This window comes from Apostichopus japonicus, chromosome 21, assembly GCF_037975245.1.
Source record: "Apostichopus japonicus isolate 1M-3 chromosome 21, ASM3797524v1, whole genome shotgun sequence".
Lineage (NCBI taxonomy): Eukaryota > Metazoa > Echinodermata > Holothuroidea > Aspidochirotida > Stichopodidae > Apostichopus > Apostichopus japonicus.
The window spans coordinates 1,427,003-1,445,489 of record NC_092581.1 but is presented as its reverse complement, the minus strand read 5'-3'; the positions used below and the strand labels follow the sequence as shown (position 1 = coordinate 1,445,489).

The 18,487-nt window shown below is 37.6% G+C and overlaps 1 protein-coding gene across 1 annotated transcript in view; it reads right to left on the bottom strand.

The window, feature by feature from the left end:
• Window positions 1-1,193: 1,193 nt before the first annotated feature.
• The window catches only part of LOC139962495 (2-oxoisovalerate dehydrogenase subunit beta, mitochondrial-like), a 75,442-nt gene continuing 58,148 nt past the window's right edge, over window positions 1,194-18,487 (bottom strand). Inside the window, exon 11 of the mRNA XM_071962507.1 lies at window positions 1,194-3,402. The gene's annotated coding sequence lies outside the window, so the exon portion shown is untranslated. The remainder of the gene's footprint in view (window positions 3,403-18,487) is intronic.

The following is an 18,487-nucleotide window of genomic DNA, read 5'->3' as shown; positions in this document are numbered from 1 at the left end:
AACTTTTTGTGGTTGAAATTGTCCCTAGTAAAGTAAACAAACACAATAGCCTGTTTTCAGCAGACGGTCTGAATGAGTGAGTTTAATAATAATAATAATAATATTTGCTTTTTATATAGCGCTTTATACCAGCAATAGGTCTCAAAGCCCTTTACAGACATTATATTACCCCTGGTCAATGATAACCTGTCCCAGAGACAATCCCTCCAGCCGGCAGCAGTTATATACTGCGCCCAATTACAAGTTACCTCACAGGTAACCATTTCACCCCTGGGTGGAGAGAGGCTAGTGAGATAAAGCATCTTGCCCAAGGACACAAGGTAATGAACTGGGCAGGAATCGAACCAGCAATCCTTGGATCACGAGTCCGACGCCTTAGCCAATTGGCCACCACGCTCTTGAGTGACCATTTACTGGTTGACTTTCTAGCACATTGACTTTCAGTGACCATTTACTGGTTCACTTTCTAGCACATTGACTTTCTAGCACATTTTTAGGATATGATTAACTTTAATGTTATTTATCAACTTTGACGACTATGCACGGTCCAAGATTGATAATTTAGGAAGTGGGGAAAGGGCAACACAGAATGACCGGGTAGGAGAGGGTGAATAAATGAGGGCCCTTTTTGCCAGAGGAGGGGGAGAGAGGGGAATGATAACTACGAGTACAATAACAAGGCTCTAAGCCTGAGACGACCGAGTACTTAATTCTGTCCCGATTAGGAGTACAAACCCACAAGAACGAGTACCGGCAACTAAGTTGCTAGAATTTGCTTACGGACTCACGGCATGTCTGCTTCTGGTGAAAAGCAAGCATATACATACATTCATGTAATGGTTGACCATGTTCAAACCACACATTCTTTACATTTCCCCTCTTGTCCAATTTAAATAATCCTTGATGTCTTGGGATATCTTAGTGGATCAGAACCCTCCACAAAACATTTTAAGTGAAATTTTGAAGAAAAAACTTTAGAAACTCTCTACAAATCCACATTTGATAACAATGCTGCTGACGACCTTTAAGAAAAATATAACTGAGTCAAAAAACAAAATACCAGAACTAAAATTGATAAAACCAAAAGCAAAATTAAAACACTTTTAAAAAAAATATTATTCTTTCATATTTATGTTGGAGTTGTGAAGAGATGTGAGGAGAGAAATGAACACAGAAAAAAATGCAAAACCCAGTAGTTTTAAAGACTCTATTCTGGTATTCTTTCCTCATGATTTGAAATCAATAGATATGAATTATTTTTTTATATAAATATCCAGCTTTTTAAGTAATATTTTCAGGAAGACTGCAACATCCTTGCAGAAGATTCCCCATTTATTATTTGCCATTCTGAAAGAAAAAAAAAAATGTGCAACATAAACAATTTACAAACCTGTTCAGACTCATGAGATTGCTCAAAGATGCAAATTGGGGGGTGGGGGGGAGGGTGGGGAGTGGAGAGGGAAAGCCCTCTTTCTAGTTTGGAGGGTGTTTAACAAAGTGAGGACATAAATTTCATACCAATATCTTGACAAGTGACCCTATATTCACACGGATTCACTAGTATGACATGACATTGTTCGACACAACCAGAGGAACTTAACTCGCGTACTGTACCCCTCCCTCTCAACAACCCCCCCCCACCCACCCCAGCCACCCACACCTACTACCTTCCCCTAAACCTCTTGACTTTTAACTTTGACAGACAGACTTTGTTAAGTTCAAATTTGTAAAGTGAAGAAACAAGGAAATATAGCTCTATCATAAACTTCAACTTATTCAGCCTTCAGTTGATATCGATACAAAACCCAGTGAATACCAAATTGACACAAAATGATAAAATTCCATGCAAATTAGAAATCACATAATTGCCACAAATATATAATGCTTAAAGAATGGCAACTTATTTAATTCCTTGTGGCTGTTTCAGTCTATCTAGCGAGGTTTGTGCCACTTTATATATATATATATATATATATATATATATAAATGAAAATCGTAATGAGTTGGAAAATCAAGAACAGTGAAAAAACTTCCAGCCTCCACCGGGATTCGAACCACGGGCCATCTGCTATATATATATATATATATATATATATTCCATTAAAGTGTCACTACACAAAAAAAAATTCTGCCTTCTTGAACTTTTGGGGCAATTCCACATACAGACTTTGCAAGAAACGGAAGAATCTATGAAATACCCTAATGTGACGGTATAGTTTGGTACTGTGGACAATTAAACCATAAATTTTATTCTTTAAAATTTGAATCTAAACATCTATTACTATTTTAAAATTTCTTCAAACACAAGTCTGAAGACTTGAGTAAGTCTAAATATGACATCAGAGTGCCAACATGTGATTTGAATCGCTTTTGTTATTTGTTACAACTTGAAGGGAAAACAAAAGGTTTGCACATTTTTGATTATAGCAATATGACATCAGAGGTCCACTCGTTTTGCATCCTGTTCTAGCCATAAATGTCATCACTCTTTTCCATTGAAAAAAACTGTCCAGTATTCCGTTAAGTATTTCCTTATAAGAGTTCCTTCTAAGATATAAGATTTAACCAGTGATAGCCCTATCTCTGTAATTAATAATCCATCAATCATAACCACCAATTTAAAACAAACACTGAATTTACTGCAATACTCTAAAACTGGCCAATCTGGAACACTTACAGGCCACTACACTTCACCTGTCCCCACCTTACCATAACACTCTACAACTTACTACAACCTAGAAACAAGAATGTTTCATCTGACGGATCTACGTCAGCTGTAGACTACAACTGAATGGTAGAGTACGATAGAAATATGGAAACAGGTAAGTTGGGAAGCGAAGTGAATAACCAGAACAAGCTTGACGTCAAACTCAGCAAACTGGAATCCTGTCATGGAAAGGGTTCTCATTCGCTTGGCTTGACTTCATAACCAAGATTACTGATGTGTAAACCATAGAAGGAAGGTAGGTCAGGAGATGCCCCTGGAAGCAGGAAGCCCAGGGTAGGAGGACACCAAACATCCCCCTGGAACGGCTACAAGAGCCAAAGACTGTGACCGCCTTCTGAATTCTCTATCGTATGAATATTCACGTCGTTTTCCAACGCAACAATGCCAGTTCAATATGGGAACTGCCGTTGTTATTTCATAGCTGTATGGCCTTTCAGGTTTCGACTTTGACAGGAAATTTATCGTCGTTATAAATAAATAAATAAGATCAATTAATTAATAGATGAGAAACTGTTTCATTCAGTCAAGTATGAATGTCCATCCTCTCCATTTTGTTTACACCTCTCCTGCATGGTACATGTTTTCCTCACATTGCTTTTTAGTTTCACAGAAAATGTTGGCTCTCGTGAAAATTGGTCTATGGGAATATGGTTGTCACGGCAATATCAGGGTCTGTGTAGCAGATAGAGAAAAAAATACATATTGAGAGGAGCCAGGAAGTTAAACGGGAAAGGGGGGAGGGGGTGGCGGAGTGGGTGGGTGGGGTGCAAAGGTGTACCGGAACAGAGTTGAAAGAATTATTGAGCAGTAGTACCAATGTTGTCTTAGAGATATAGGCATCACTGCAATTTGATCTGGGATTGAAGGGTGGGGTGGTGGAGTACAGAGGATGGGGAGCTATGACCACTACTTCTACATGTACTGGGGGGGGGGCAGAGGCTGTACAATTGAGAAGATCATATTTAAGATAATTCTTACATTACCTTTAAATGACGGAAACTTCGTTCAAAAGGATCGAGTGGGAAGCTATCGTGAAGTTCATTCGAGGAGATGAAGTTTGTGCGAAGTTAAAATAACGTAGTGTGGCGCCACAAAGTATGAACAGCACATCAAATAACACAAATAACACTCAAACAAACAATGTGCTGGAAGATGCCCACTTCTTTCATATCAGTTTATTTGTTTATTACGCAAAAGATTGGGCTTGATTCTATGACAATGGGTTTAACCCCACATCTATTTTCATAAGACTGTTTGCACACTACTTTATATTTCAAATGCCAACCAAAGGTCTCATTGAACCTTTAAACACACTTATCTTTATCTACCTTTGAGTGTCTTATAAGATATGTTTTTTGAGAAAGAAAGACATTTGCATACATCAATCCCACTTCACGTACAGTGTTTGCAATCTGCATTGAAAAACGGTTGAACTTTATCGTTCATTATATCCTTCAATAAAACTTTAATATGGTAAAGTAGGTGAGGTTCATTTCTACTTTTAGATAATTGAGAGATGAAGGGGTGAGTGAGGTTGCGGAGAAACGGGGGGGGGGGGGGGGGGGGAAGGGTAGGGGGAGTAGAAGAGAGGAAAGATGGTTGTACTGTGTTCCACATTTTGCCATATGCAAATATAGTCACAATTTCATTTTACGGTGACCAGCCGCAATGTGGTGCCTATCAGTGGCCAGACTAAGAAGCCCTCAAAAAAAAAAAAAACAAAAAAAAATGATTGCTACTTAACAACTGCACTGTCATAAACCAGGGGATAACTTAGTGTTCAAATCTTTGTTACATTTTTGAAGGCTCCAAGATTGTATGGTTAATAGGGTGTGTAAAAACTTCTACACGTCTTTGCACTTGTACAGCAAAGTAGTTTGCCCATTTTGCATAGCAGTTTGCCCATTTTGCATAGCAGTTTGCCCATTTTGCATAGCAGTTTGCCCATTTTACATAGCAGTTTGCCCATTTTACATAGCAGTTTGCCCATTTTACATAGCAGTTTGCCCATTTTACATAACAGTTTGCCCATTATACATAGCAGTTTGCCCATTTTACATAGCAGTTTGCCCATTTTACATAACAGTTTGTCCATTTTACATAGCAGTTTACCCATTTTGCATAGCAGTTTGCCCATTTTACATAGCAGTTTGCCCATTTTACATAGCAGTTTGTCCATTTTGCATAGCAGTTTGCTATGCGATACCGGATAAACTTTTCACTGTAAACATCAAACTTTTTTAATCTTACAAACTGCATATTGGCAACACTGAGTGTTGATTTGTATGTTCAAAGCTCATCGTTTTTTTATCAACCTTTTTCCCCGGCTGAGGAGGACTGCTAACTTTAGTGAACAGAACAGATTTATCAGACAATTGTTTTAACTGCTCATCGGTATTGGCTCTAAATATGCTAGAAAGTCAAATATTGGTCACGCATATCTACCATCAAGATTGCATTTTATCACCACATACCACGGGAACATTTGTTCCTCTCTTATTGTAGACATTTAACTGTCTAAATAAGCCTGTCTCTTTGTCTGGGAATAATTTGGGGAAGAAGAACCCCTCCCCCCACCCCCACCCCCCAAACTTTACGCAGTATACAATCTGGTGGCAATAATGATGACAATTTAAGCTAATACCTACCCCAAAATACCAGTAAAGTTTCCTTAAAAAATAACAACAAATCTACCATGATGTTTAAAACAGGTGTTATACTGAAAGCTTTTCCCTGAGAAGTAGGGATTGCCAATATGAACATGTTCATGTCGAGTCATGTTTCAATCGCAATATATTATAGTTTGAAACCAACTTCAAGGAAGGAAGACACTTCCTCTTTCTCTTTTTTTTTTAGATGTAGTTCAGGCTGCTGAGGTTGAATTATTGTATTATTATCCCCCCTCCCCCCCCCCCCCCCCGCAAATAATGGCCGATATCCCACAACTTCCTGCAATTATTTTCAAATGTGCCATGCAGGAAGTATCGGATATTTTAGCCAAAATGAAAGTTCTGCCAAAGATTTATTAAACACATTCATCGAGTGATACTTAATTAAAGCAGCAATGAAGCTCAATACCGGTGCTGTGGCCGAGTGCATAAAGGCGTTGGCATTTGAAGCAATGAGGCTTAGCAATCGGGAGGTTCCGGGTTCGTTCCCCGGGCAGGGTCATAGTAAGGTGGGTTTTTCATCCCGAAGAGCAATGTACTATTTTTCCCATCTTAATCTATTCTCTAAATCAAAAAGATTCCAAATTTGAGATATAATGTTGAATTGGAAGCCACCCAACGTGGAAGTTGTAATCCATAAGCCATTGTGGGGTTTCTCCCACATTTGCGGTCGCTTTAATCGTCATAAAAATAACGGCTGATTACTATTATTAAAAAAAAGAAAACCCTCAACGCCTGCCAAAGCATTCACAGCGATGTACCTAACTCTACACCGGACGAGGCTCATGGAAGAACGTGCCAGAGGTACAGGGAGGACCAATTTTGGTCGACATCAAAACATTGACCCCTCTGTATAAATATTCATGAGAAGATGAATTTTTTTCTATAAATTGTATTCCATTTTCGGACAATTTCTTGCTTTTTCGATCAAAGTTAAGTGACCATCTGTCAAATATGTATGACTGTAAGCAGCCCAGCATTGATTTAAGCTCTTAAGCTTTCGGCTAATATATATCATTCTGCAGTGTGGTTTCTTTGTGCAGAGACTACTATATATATCTTTACAGAGCTGTATAGCAATATTGCCCATTTTGTTCTGCAACACTGAATAAGTTTGGTGATGTTTTGTTTTCAGTTTCATTTTCATTTTGTTTCATATTTCTAATTATGAAAGAGAAACACAGTTTATAATCATTAAAATGATTAATCAATTAAATTGGTTCAAAAATGGAATACAAAACATTCAGAGAATTCAGCAGATGCTGGTACATATAAAAACCCACCAATTAGAAAGAATACAGAAGCAGATCCTGGTTTTTATGAAAGGAGGGGCGGTAGATTAAAGTTGTCTGCCATGTGGTGGGACCTGCACCCCCCCCCCACGCCTGAGAAGGATTTTCAACTTTGATACATTCTGAGGCATATTTACGTCTATGAGTTAGGTCTATATAAATTAGGTCCGATCCCAGGATTATGCTAATTTGACTATTTTTAATTTCATTTGCAGTTGAAAGGGGGGCGAGGGGGCGCACTCCCTTCTAAGTCTGTCCCCCCTGAGAGTAATGGGAGAAGCAAGTCACGGAACATTGTTTGGAGTTTATTTTGAGGTTAATTGTCATGCTTTTCATTTTGATCTTTGTCCTTCAAACATGTCTTTCAAAATAGGTATGATATATACATGGGAAATTCAAACAGCTGCTTGCATTTGATTATATGCTCAAACCCACACATTAACCGTATATACATATATACAGTATACATATATACAGTTTATATATATATATATATATATATATATATATTCAACTGCAATTTCTAGTATATATATATATATATATATATATATATATATATACTGTATATATATATATATATATTTTCAACTGCCATTTCTAGTGGATGCCCTCAAGTAAATTGTGCAATGTTCCGTACATACACACATATTAGATATCGTCGAGTATTTCAACTACTGTATGTTTGTACTCTTATATAGGCCAGAATCACAGCCCAAGTAGAAGTAAATGCCACAAAACATATGGATGTGAATGAGTGGAATTCCCCTTGGTAATGATAAGTACTAGGTATTAATCTATGGTGGTGTACGGTAACTCCGCCTGTCCCCTTAACTCCATGTTATAAGTTTTATAAGTTTGTAAAGCTGCTGCACTAATGGACGACACTGAAGTCGATGTGTTTAAGGAGTCAAATCTTTAATCATTTCTTTCTTTTCAAATGCAGTTTTAATAATCTACACAGCTTCAATGAAAATGGCAAAAATTTCCACAGTGAAGGAAGGAATCATCAATTTTGCATTCTGAGGCACTTTTTGGGACAAATTATTTCCACCCCTCCATGCATTAACTAGAATTATAACCATATTTATATAAAACGCATGCATGAAGAAGTTTTGGGAATTTTTTTTCCTCGCTTCAATTAATTTTGACTCAAGACTTTATCTCATTCTGGCGGAATCTGATCAAAGAAATGCTGAAAGTCATGAAAGTTGAAGGATTATTTAAACTAAACTGAACTACTGAGCAAAATTAGAGAAATTATCATTACTTTTGACCTTTACAAGAGCATCCCCCCTCCCCCCCCCCCGGCTTTATAGCATTGCTAATAAAGTTTATCAGATGTGATCCTATATGCTAGATTTCGAAGATGCTGCTGGAATTGGTAGGATGAGTTTAAACCGTATGACTACATACAAATGCATGGGGCACAGAGAACAGCTACAAAGTGTTAGAAGGAACTTCCTACAACACTACAAAAATTCATTGGGGAGAGAGAACTGCTACAAAGTGTTAAAGGAACTTCCTACAACACTAACAGTTGTTTTCCATGGTCACAACTCAGTAGCTGAAAGTTTTGTAAACTTGACTGTTTAACTGTCCGCATGGACAATTTGGTTGCCCACTCCTTGTTTTACGAACACAACAAGAGGAAATGGGAATAAAACAAACTGTTTTTTGTGTGGTGAAATTTACACTTCAATAATCATTTAAAACTGACTTAGACTAGACAGCCTGAATTTGTGTAGGCCCTATCGTTAGGCTACCAGCACCTTGTAATTATAACTTTTCTTACACAGCGAAAAAGTTAGGCCTACCATGCAATCTGAAATCATGCACACTGCAAACAGAGTGTGTTGGATCAGACCGTTTCAGCAGAAAACGGTTCAGACAAACGGTCGTTTACCGTCGAGGGAAGTATTAAGCGGCAACTTATTAGAAATACCCACTTATGTGTGTAATATGTGTCTTTGCATGAGCATAAAGTAGACATTCTGAATGGCAAAAACATTCCTACAACTATTATGCATACACTACAGAACATGATACCTGATAAACATGACATTAACTTATTAGAAATACCCAGGAATGTTTGTAACATGTTTCTTTGCATGAGTATAAAGTAGACATTCTGAATGGCAAAAACATTCCTACAACTACTTCAAAACATGATACCTGTTAAACATGACATTAACTTATTAGAAATACCCAGGTATGTGTGTAACACGTTTCTTAACATGACTTAATCGTTCACTTTAGCTATTATACACAATGTCTTATTACACTCTCCTTGTAATCTAACAAACATACAGCCTAAATGAGAGAAAACCACTGTAACAATCAATCTGCTTATCTGAACTGAAAAAAACCCTGTGAACCATAAGACTTATCAGAGCTGTTGTCATAGACAATCTTATCTGAAGATGCCAACTACAGAATCATCAGACATTTATATTAAGATCTTTAACTGTGATTGTGTTGCTTTAACTTTAGGCAAAGACACAAGAATTTAGGAGGCCTTTAATTACAAATCAATCAAGTAACAGAGGAAATGAATGGTTTCTATATTTTGCGAAGATTTAGATCACCGATATATATATATATATATATATATATATATATATATATATATATAGTGCAATTGAATTTTATAAATGCAACAAAGGGAATTGTTGGAAGAGAAATAATTATGACAGGGACGTTGCAATAATTACGGGACGTAGGAGTTCAAATTCACTGGGGGTCTCTGTTTTCATTCTTGGCTGACTAATGTGTAAGCACAAAATCTGGCATATGGTAGTTATATTATCAAAATAGAAGCAAAAAACTGAATGGAAATGGGGAACTGTACGGTCTATGGAATGAATGTTGAATTAATTGTCCAGCTCATGCATGTGAGTAAGAGGAGGTGAGTGAGGGTTGAAATAGGAGTTACAGTGTGGGGGAGAGAGGGGTGTGGAAGTTTTGAGAGAGAGACGGAAGAGAGGAAACAGAGAGGTGGGGTAAGATGGGTAGGAGATGGGGGAGGGATGGAGTGTAGAAAGAGGGGTGGGAAGAGAATAATAAGAATTTTTAATAATAATAAGAATAATACGGTGAGTGAAAGGGGAGGGGAGAGGTGGTATTCACTGAGAAATAGGTAATGGTTGGTCTCATGGGAAACAAAAAGGTTTAAATATTGACTCTCCCTGCAGACATGTGAAAAGCACTAAGTATTATGAAAGAATCTGGTGGGGTGGGAAGTGGGCTGTGGTTATTACAAAGTAATTTGATTAATGATATAGAAACCATTCTGCTACATAGGTAACTTACAACTAATCTTCATCCCCTTGCCTTCTAACTTAGATCTAGTGTTTCTAATCAATCCACCATGGGGTAAATTGGAGGTGGGGTTCGTGAGGGTTCATATTTATTATACCTCTAGTTGTTCCAATTAAATTAGGTGACAAGCTTAAATTGCCACTGTCAATACAATATAGAATGTTCTCACAGGTGTGACATAAATGATTCTTTCACCCCTAACCTAAATCATGGCAAAGTACAATGTTTTAATTGGGGAGGGATTCGCAGGATGGGGGTGGGGGTAGGGGATTGGTGAGGGGTTTTGTAGTGAGGGAGTGGCGGGATGGGGGTGGGAATAGGGGATTGGAAGTGGGGGAATGGGTTCTGTTCATACGCAACATGTGTCTAATCACACCTAACATTGATACCAGTTTCATTTTCATTTTCAAAATCTGAGAAATGTTCCAAGGCTTTCTCCATAATGTCCTTTCTTGATGCACATATATATATATATATATATATATATATATATATATATATATATATATAAATATATATATATATAAATATATATATATATATATATATATATATATGATTATTTTGGAATGTTTTTAAGCACTGAAAGAATGGCCTCTCCCTGCACCAGACTGCCAGCATTCCATGTGTGGTTAATAGCTTTACGGTAGAAAGCTGCCATATGGTAAAATCAAAACCCAACCTACGTACTAGATCTACTTAGGGTCACTCAATCAGAACAGGAGATCTATAATTTAAAAAGATATGCCTGCACAACTCTGCAAGGCAATAACCAGCAAGCCAATGTGCTTAGTAAATTACCTCCCCACATTTGGCATCAGACTGAACATTTCAACACTGCGCACAAGATTCCAGTTTTGAGGCATTTCACTCTTCGCTTTCAAATTAAAACTTGAGAAATATGATGTTACTTTTTCTTATCACCTGTTTTGTTAACATATGATGGCTATGTAAATTTTAAAAATCACTGAAAGAGATCGGCATTTTTTTTTGCATGAACATGGACATGTTATTTTTCCAAGCTCATTCATGAGCCTCAGTACCTTTAGGACTTTTTTTTACAAGGTTTTTAGAATTTTGACTTCTGTTGACCTCAAGAAACCTTTGACAACAACAAAAAAAACCTCCACCCCTCAAAAAACTCAAAAGAGTTCTTGTACTCACTGAGGTGACTCTACATACCATATATACAAAGTTCACATAAGCTTTACCTTTGCAGTTATCATGTTTACAAGGTTACAGACTGTGACATGTTGACCTCAAATAACCTTTGACATGACCAGATATCAAATGGGATTCTACAACTCAATGATTGGAAATCTGCTGGCCTAGTATGTACAAGTTCATTCCAACAAACTTCACATTTTTGCAATGTTTATGAATCCTGACAGGCTTTGACCTATCAACCTAAACTGACCGTTCACCTTCATCAATTTTCAAAAGGAGTAAATGTAGTCCCATCAACAGATATCTACATAGCAAGTATGAAGTTTCCCTACGGTCACTCAAACCGCACTCTTGTTGAGTTATAGATTCCAATTAGTGCCAGTGGCGTCGCCAGACATTTAAGTCTTGGGGGGCGCAGCGCTTAACTAGAGGGGCGCACTGTTTTCTTGTGAATGATGTCCTGGGGGAGGGATCTAAGGGGTCTCCCTCCCCTTTGAGAAATGTTTGATTAATTTAGGGTCCTTAGATGCAATCTGGTGCTATATTTTGCATCTTGAAGTAACTTTATGTTCAAGAATTTTCGGGCTTAGTCTGTCAGATATTTATGTTTTTAATTGAGGCAGATAAAGTTTTTTTGTTTGAGTATTTTATTTAACACTACAGACCTCATCTGGGGGACACCTGGGGGAGCATGATTTTATTTTGGGAGGGCACGTGCCCCCCCAGGCCACCCCTTGGCGATGCCACTGAATGTTGGAACCAGCAAGGCAGGTTTTTTTGCCATTATTTCATTGATGCAACACCAGATCGTACAATTTGGTTGTTGATTCATAACTAATGAAAAGAGCTCTTCTTCTTTGTGCCTAAATTTTCAAGAGGCCGGTATTTTTCCACAAAAGGCTGCGGCGTTTGTTATATATATATAGTCGTGCTCTTTGCATGAGCGAACGTTATTGCATAACGGAACCCCCCTCACTACCAATTCCCGATTTGGGTCACTCTCTTTTTAAGTCAGAAAAAGTGAGTACAAGAAAATGTGTGTTGACAGCCCTTAAATCTGATCACTTAGTTCTTTTTCTCTAGACGGTATTGCCGTACAATACTTGTTCCAGTGGTTCACATAAAACTCATTCATTTTGCTACAAACCGCAATCTATTCAAAGCAGCCATACCTTCAGTCAGAGATTAGAAATATTGAATAAATACTGTTTAAAAGGGTTGCTGAAAACTATTCATTGTTGCATTTTTGTCTGGTATTTGCTGCTATTGAACTCTTTTACTTGTGGTTAAATATTTACCGCAAATGGTGCTCCACATTTCGTTTGAACCCTGGAAGCCACAATGCACCCATTTGACGTCTAAAGTTTTGATTTTCTCTTTTTGAGTGCATGTATGGCGGGGGGGGTAGGAGAGAACCCTCCCCACCACCCCCTTTCAAAATATTGGATTTGCATCATGCCCTTCCATTAAGGTTCATACCTTTAAATTAGTCAAAGGAATTTACAAATTTGCCCTCCTCCCCCCTGTGCGTGCCACTGATTAAGTTTCTATCATCAAAACACATGACATACTGTAGCATGTAAATTGCACTATGATCAATTTAACCGACAACATACCAATATGTAAATTTTCAAACATTAACCTTTTTCGCTGTCTCTTTAAAACTAAGGAAACCTGGGCTAGTCAATTGCTTTGTTATGACGCTCATGCGTTCATTCTAACAGAAAACAAGCCAAGAAACTAGCAAAAAAAGAAACAAAATAGTGCTACAATGATGGGATTAGCCATGCCAACTACCTCCGCACCAGGCCCCCTGATTTTGGCACAGTTGGTTGGACTATGTCAGCGATATTAATAGATACACCAAGGGATAATTCTAGCTTATTACTTTAATAATCATGGTACCTTTGATATAAAGCAATTAAAAAGTGGGGGGGGGGGGAGGGAAGGGAAGGAAAATTAGAACACAAGAAAAATTAGAAAACAAGAAAGATGTGCTGGTAGTGTTTGCACACACAAAAGTTGAAATTAGAACAATTTCTTCTGTAATTCATGGGAATAAAACTAATAAATCTCAAACTCTGCTAGACACAATGTGAACACTGAAAACATCCTGCCTGTCTGTGTGTATATAAACATGTTTACGCTGTTGCATGAACTGTAGTGAAATCAGTCTACTGCAACATTTCAAAGGGAAACTTAAGCAGATTTAGGTTGTTATTGCGACAAATAAAGCGCAATTCCTGCCCTGGAATAACATTTTCACCATCCACGTTAAATCTGTCATGGACATATGGTACTGTATGACATCCATGGTTGCTCTGTGGCTTTGTATCAAGTAAAGCAACGGAACATGGTTTTGGTCGTGTTATTAGAAATTGATAAAACAATGGATTAATTAATGACCACATTAAAGGTAGTTGAAACCTCACGTTTTTGCAATGTTTATGAATGCTAACAGGCTTTGACCTATCAACCTACAGTAAACTGACCGTTCACCTTCATCAATTTCCAAAAGGAGTAAATATAGTCCCATCAACAGATATCTACATAGCAAGTATAAAGTTTTCCTATGGTCACTCAAACCGCACTGTTTTGAGTTATAGATTCCAATGTTGCACCAGACATTTAAATCTTGGGGGGCACAGCACTTGATGAGAGGGGCGCAATGTTTATTTGTGAATGACGTCCTGGGGGAGGGTCTCCCCCCTCCTTTGAGAAATGTTTGATTAATTTAGGGTCCTTAGATGCAATCTGGTGCTATATATTGCAACTTGGAGTAACTTTATGTTCAAGAATTTTCGGGCTTAGTCTGCCAGATATTTATGTTTTTAATTGAGGCAGATAAAGTTTTGGTTTGAGAATTTTTTATTAACACTACAAATCTCATGTGGGGGGCACCTGGGGGGCCACGATTTTATTTTGGAAGTGCACATGACCCCCCCAGGCCCCCCTTTGGCGATGCCACTGAATGTTGCCTTTAGCAAGGAACCAGCAAGACAGATTTTTTTGCTGTATATATATATATATATATATATATATCAACGATGGATTGCACCAGTCTTCAGTATTTCATTGATGCAACACCGGATCGTACTATTTGGTTGTTGATTCATAACTAATAAAAAGAGCTCTTCTTCTTTGTGCCTAAATTTTCAAGAGGCCGGTATTTTTCCACAAAAGGCTGCGGCGTTTGTTATATATATATAGTCGTGCTCTTTGCATGAGCGAACGTTATTGCATAACAGACCCCCCCTCACTACCAATTCCCAATTTTGGGTCACTCTCTTTTCAAGTCAGAAAAAGTGAGTACAAGAAAATGAGTGTTGACAGCCCTTAAATCTGATCACTTAGTTCTTTTTCTCTAGACGGTATTGCCGTACAATACTTGTTCCAGTGGTTCACATAAAACCCATTCATTTTGCTACTAACTGCAATCTATTCAAAGCAGCCATACCTTCAGTCAGATAATAGAAAAATTGAATAAATACTGTTGAAAAGGGTTGCTGAAAACTATTCATTGTTGCATTTTTGTCTGGTATTTGCTGCTATTGAACTCTTTTACTTGTGGTTAAAAATTTACCGCAAATGGTGCTCCACATTTCGTTTGAACCCTGGAAGCCACAATGCACCCATTTGACGTCTAAAGTTTTGATTTTCTCTTTTAGAGTGCATGTATGGCGGGGGGGGTAGGAGAGAACCCTCCCCACCACCCCCTTTCAAAATATTGGATTTGCATCATGCCCTTCCATTAAGGTTCATACTTTTAAATTAGTCAAAGGAATTTACAAATTTGCCCTCCTCCCCCCTGTGCGTGCCACTGATTAAGTTTCTATCATCAAAACACATGACATACTGTAGTATGTAAACTGCACTATGATCAATTTAACCGACAACATACCAATATGTAAATTTTCAAACATTAACCTTTTTCGCTGTCTCTTTAAAACTAAGGAAACCTGGACTAGTCAATTGCTTTGTTATGACGCTCATGCGTTCATTCTAACAGAAAACAAGCCAAGAAACTAGCAAAAAAAGAAACAAAGTAGTGCAACAATGAAGGGATTAGCCATGCCAACTACCTCCGCACCAGGCCCCCTGATTTTGGCACAGTTGGTTGGACTATGTCAGCGATATTAATAGATACACCAAGGGATAATTCTAGCTTATTACTTTAATAATCATGGTACCTTTGATATAAAGCAATTAAAAAGTGGGGGGGGGGGGAGGGAAGGGAAGGAAAATTAGAACACAAGAAAAATTAGAAAACAAGAAAGATGTGCTGGTAGTGTTTGCACACACAATTTCTTCTGTAATTCATGGGAATAAAACTAATAAATCTCAAACTCTGCTAGACACAATGTGAACACTGCAAACATCCTGCCTGTCTGTGTGTATGTAAACATGTTTACGCTGTTGCATGAACTGTAGTGAAATCAGTCTACTGCAACCTTTCAAAGGGAAACTTATAGCAGATTTAGGTTGTTATTGCGACAAATAAAGCGCAATAGGAAAAACTTGGGAGACTTTCCTGCCCTGGAATAACATTTTCACCATCCACGATATATCTGTCATGGACATATGGTACTGTATGACATCCATGGTTGCTCTGTGGCTTTGTATCAAGTAAAGCAACGGAACATGGTTTTGGTCGTGTTATTAGAAATTGGTAAAACAATGGATTAATTAATGACCACATTAAGGTATCTGACTGACGAGACAGTCAATAATTTCAACGCCTTAAAGGAGCATTCTAAATGAAAAAAAGAGAACAAATAGTCTCGTTTTAATAGCTTTGGAGTGTCTTTGGACTGGAATAAATGAGAAAACATTATCACAAGATCTCAAGTATAATGAAGCAAAACACCTATGTAGGAGCAGTAGAAAAATGGACCCTATGTAGCTTTAACACTTTATGTTTCGTCTGCCCATCCCCGGCAAATGTATCGTAGCATTATATATATGAGTATTGTGAACTTTGTAGGCAAAAGAAGACTGCTGTAACACGACATGGCAAACAGAGGCTGCAAAGGTTGTACATCTGCGTTACGAACCTCCACTTGGGTTGACAAATAATTTGAGCTACCTGTACAAACCCTAGGTCTTGAAATGTTGGTGGTCATTTTGAATTCTAATGGTTGCAGACATTCTTGGAACCTGAAATATTCTATAGGCGAATTGCATTTGGAAATGGATATTTAAATGGCATAGAAAAGGTAGTTGAAATGCTCAAAAATATAAATTTACAAAAAAAAATTGTCATGTCTAGCTGTTCTCCACTGCCAGGAAAGTTTTTCAAACACAGGTTGGATTGATTATTCACCGAAGGTAACGTAATATTGAATTGTCTCCAAAATCTGACCCTCCTTTATAGCTGGGAATAATTTCTTTGGGAGCCAAAATATCTAGTAAAGTGGGGTTCTCTCAGAATGTTAATAAACTTTATTTGTATTCGAAAGGTTGGTGTCAATAGGGTAATAATAACAATAAAAATAATGATAATAATAAAAACCATTGAAGGAAACAGTTCCCTGCTGGGGTTCTCTGAAGGGGGGGGGGAAGGAGGGAGGGAATTGATTCCTGAATGGGGGTGGAGCGTGTTAGCTGGCATAAGGAATAATGTTCTCTTATATTATTCTCAGTATTTTTGATTAGTACAATAAACGCTTGTTCTCCCTCCCCAACCCTCTCCCCTGCAACCGTGAAGAGCATGAGAAAACCACCATACACAAAAAATTCTCTTTACTGAGATAAACAACTTCTAGTATATATCTATCTATCCATTTATCTACCTATATATATATATTTATATATATATATACCTATATATATATATATATAAACATATTATATTTATATATGTATATAGGTAGATAGATATATATATATATATATATACATATAAATGAAAATCGTAATGAGTTGGAAAATCAAGAACAGTGAAAAAACTTTCAGCCTCCACCGGGATTCGAACCACGGGCCTTCCGCTCTGTACGCGGACACCCTAACCACTAGGCTATGGACGCTGATTGTATGTCCAGAGGTTCAAAACCGGTAAGGAAGGTCGTAATTCCACTGTAGGCGTTTGTCACCTGTATCGAACAATACTAGTTCTGTTTTTGGTGACATATTTTGCCTTACTCTAGAGATCAAACATGATGCTAACCAACTCGAAATCATTTGTGATTCCTAAAGCCGGATCTCGAAAGAGATACTATATATATATATATATATATATATATATATATATATATGCATATATACTATATTTGCTTCCACCTCAACGGGCAGCTGTTTTTTAACACTACTAGCTCGTCTTTCACACTCTGTCAGTCAAACATAACACAACATCCTGTGCCCACAAAGCCAGGTATTTTGTAATTGTAGCGCTCTGCCTTAATTAACCTGCTAGATAATTTGGCCTTAGAAAGATGGTTAAGCTCTCGTATAAGCCACGGCGAAAATCAAAATCAGTCATGCCACAGGTAAAGGGAAACACAGAAAGGCAATGGATCTTTTTTTTTAAAATAATTTCTCGTTAGATATATATACCAACTTTTACATTGACCTTTTGATATTCAAATTATTTATCGCCAAGACTTTGAGGAAACTACAAATCTACATGTACAGCTACTGTATAATATGATAATTCAACCAAGGTACAAATCAAAGTTTTTAATTTAGATGGAATTCAGCAGTGGAATTCAGTTCTCAATCATCCACAGTTGGTCCACACACACATATAAAAGGGTGGGAGGATGGGGGAGGGGGAAGAAAAAAATCCATAGCTTTAGGAGTGTTTACTGTGACACTACAGTACATGCTACATTAAACCTGATTGAGCAATTGACTTTATAACAAATGTGATTTTGTTTTTGGACCTACCACTTTTCTGCTGTCATTTTCTGACAAGGTTAAAAAGGTCTTAAAGAAAGTTATTGGTGCCATATGGGTCCTAAAAGTGATATTCTGATAGATGACAATTATATATTATCGCGATAAGTAAAATACTCCCCACAATGTTAGTGGAATATCCCATCTCAATATCTTATCTAACTCAATATATGATTGGTTGAAAGGAGGGGCAGGGACCACAGCTGTAGTTGGTCTGTGATGTCATCACAACAATGTTCTGCAAAAGCTTCACATAATTTGGGCTTAGCAATTGTGGGGGGGGGGGGAGGAGGGGAAAGTGGCACCCATGGCATATATGGATAAACTTAAAGGATACGATGGGTGCAAATTGAAATTTGGTAGTATTTGTAGCTACAACCCATACCATGGATACACTATTGAACCATTCAGATCTA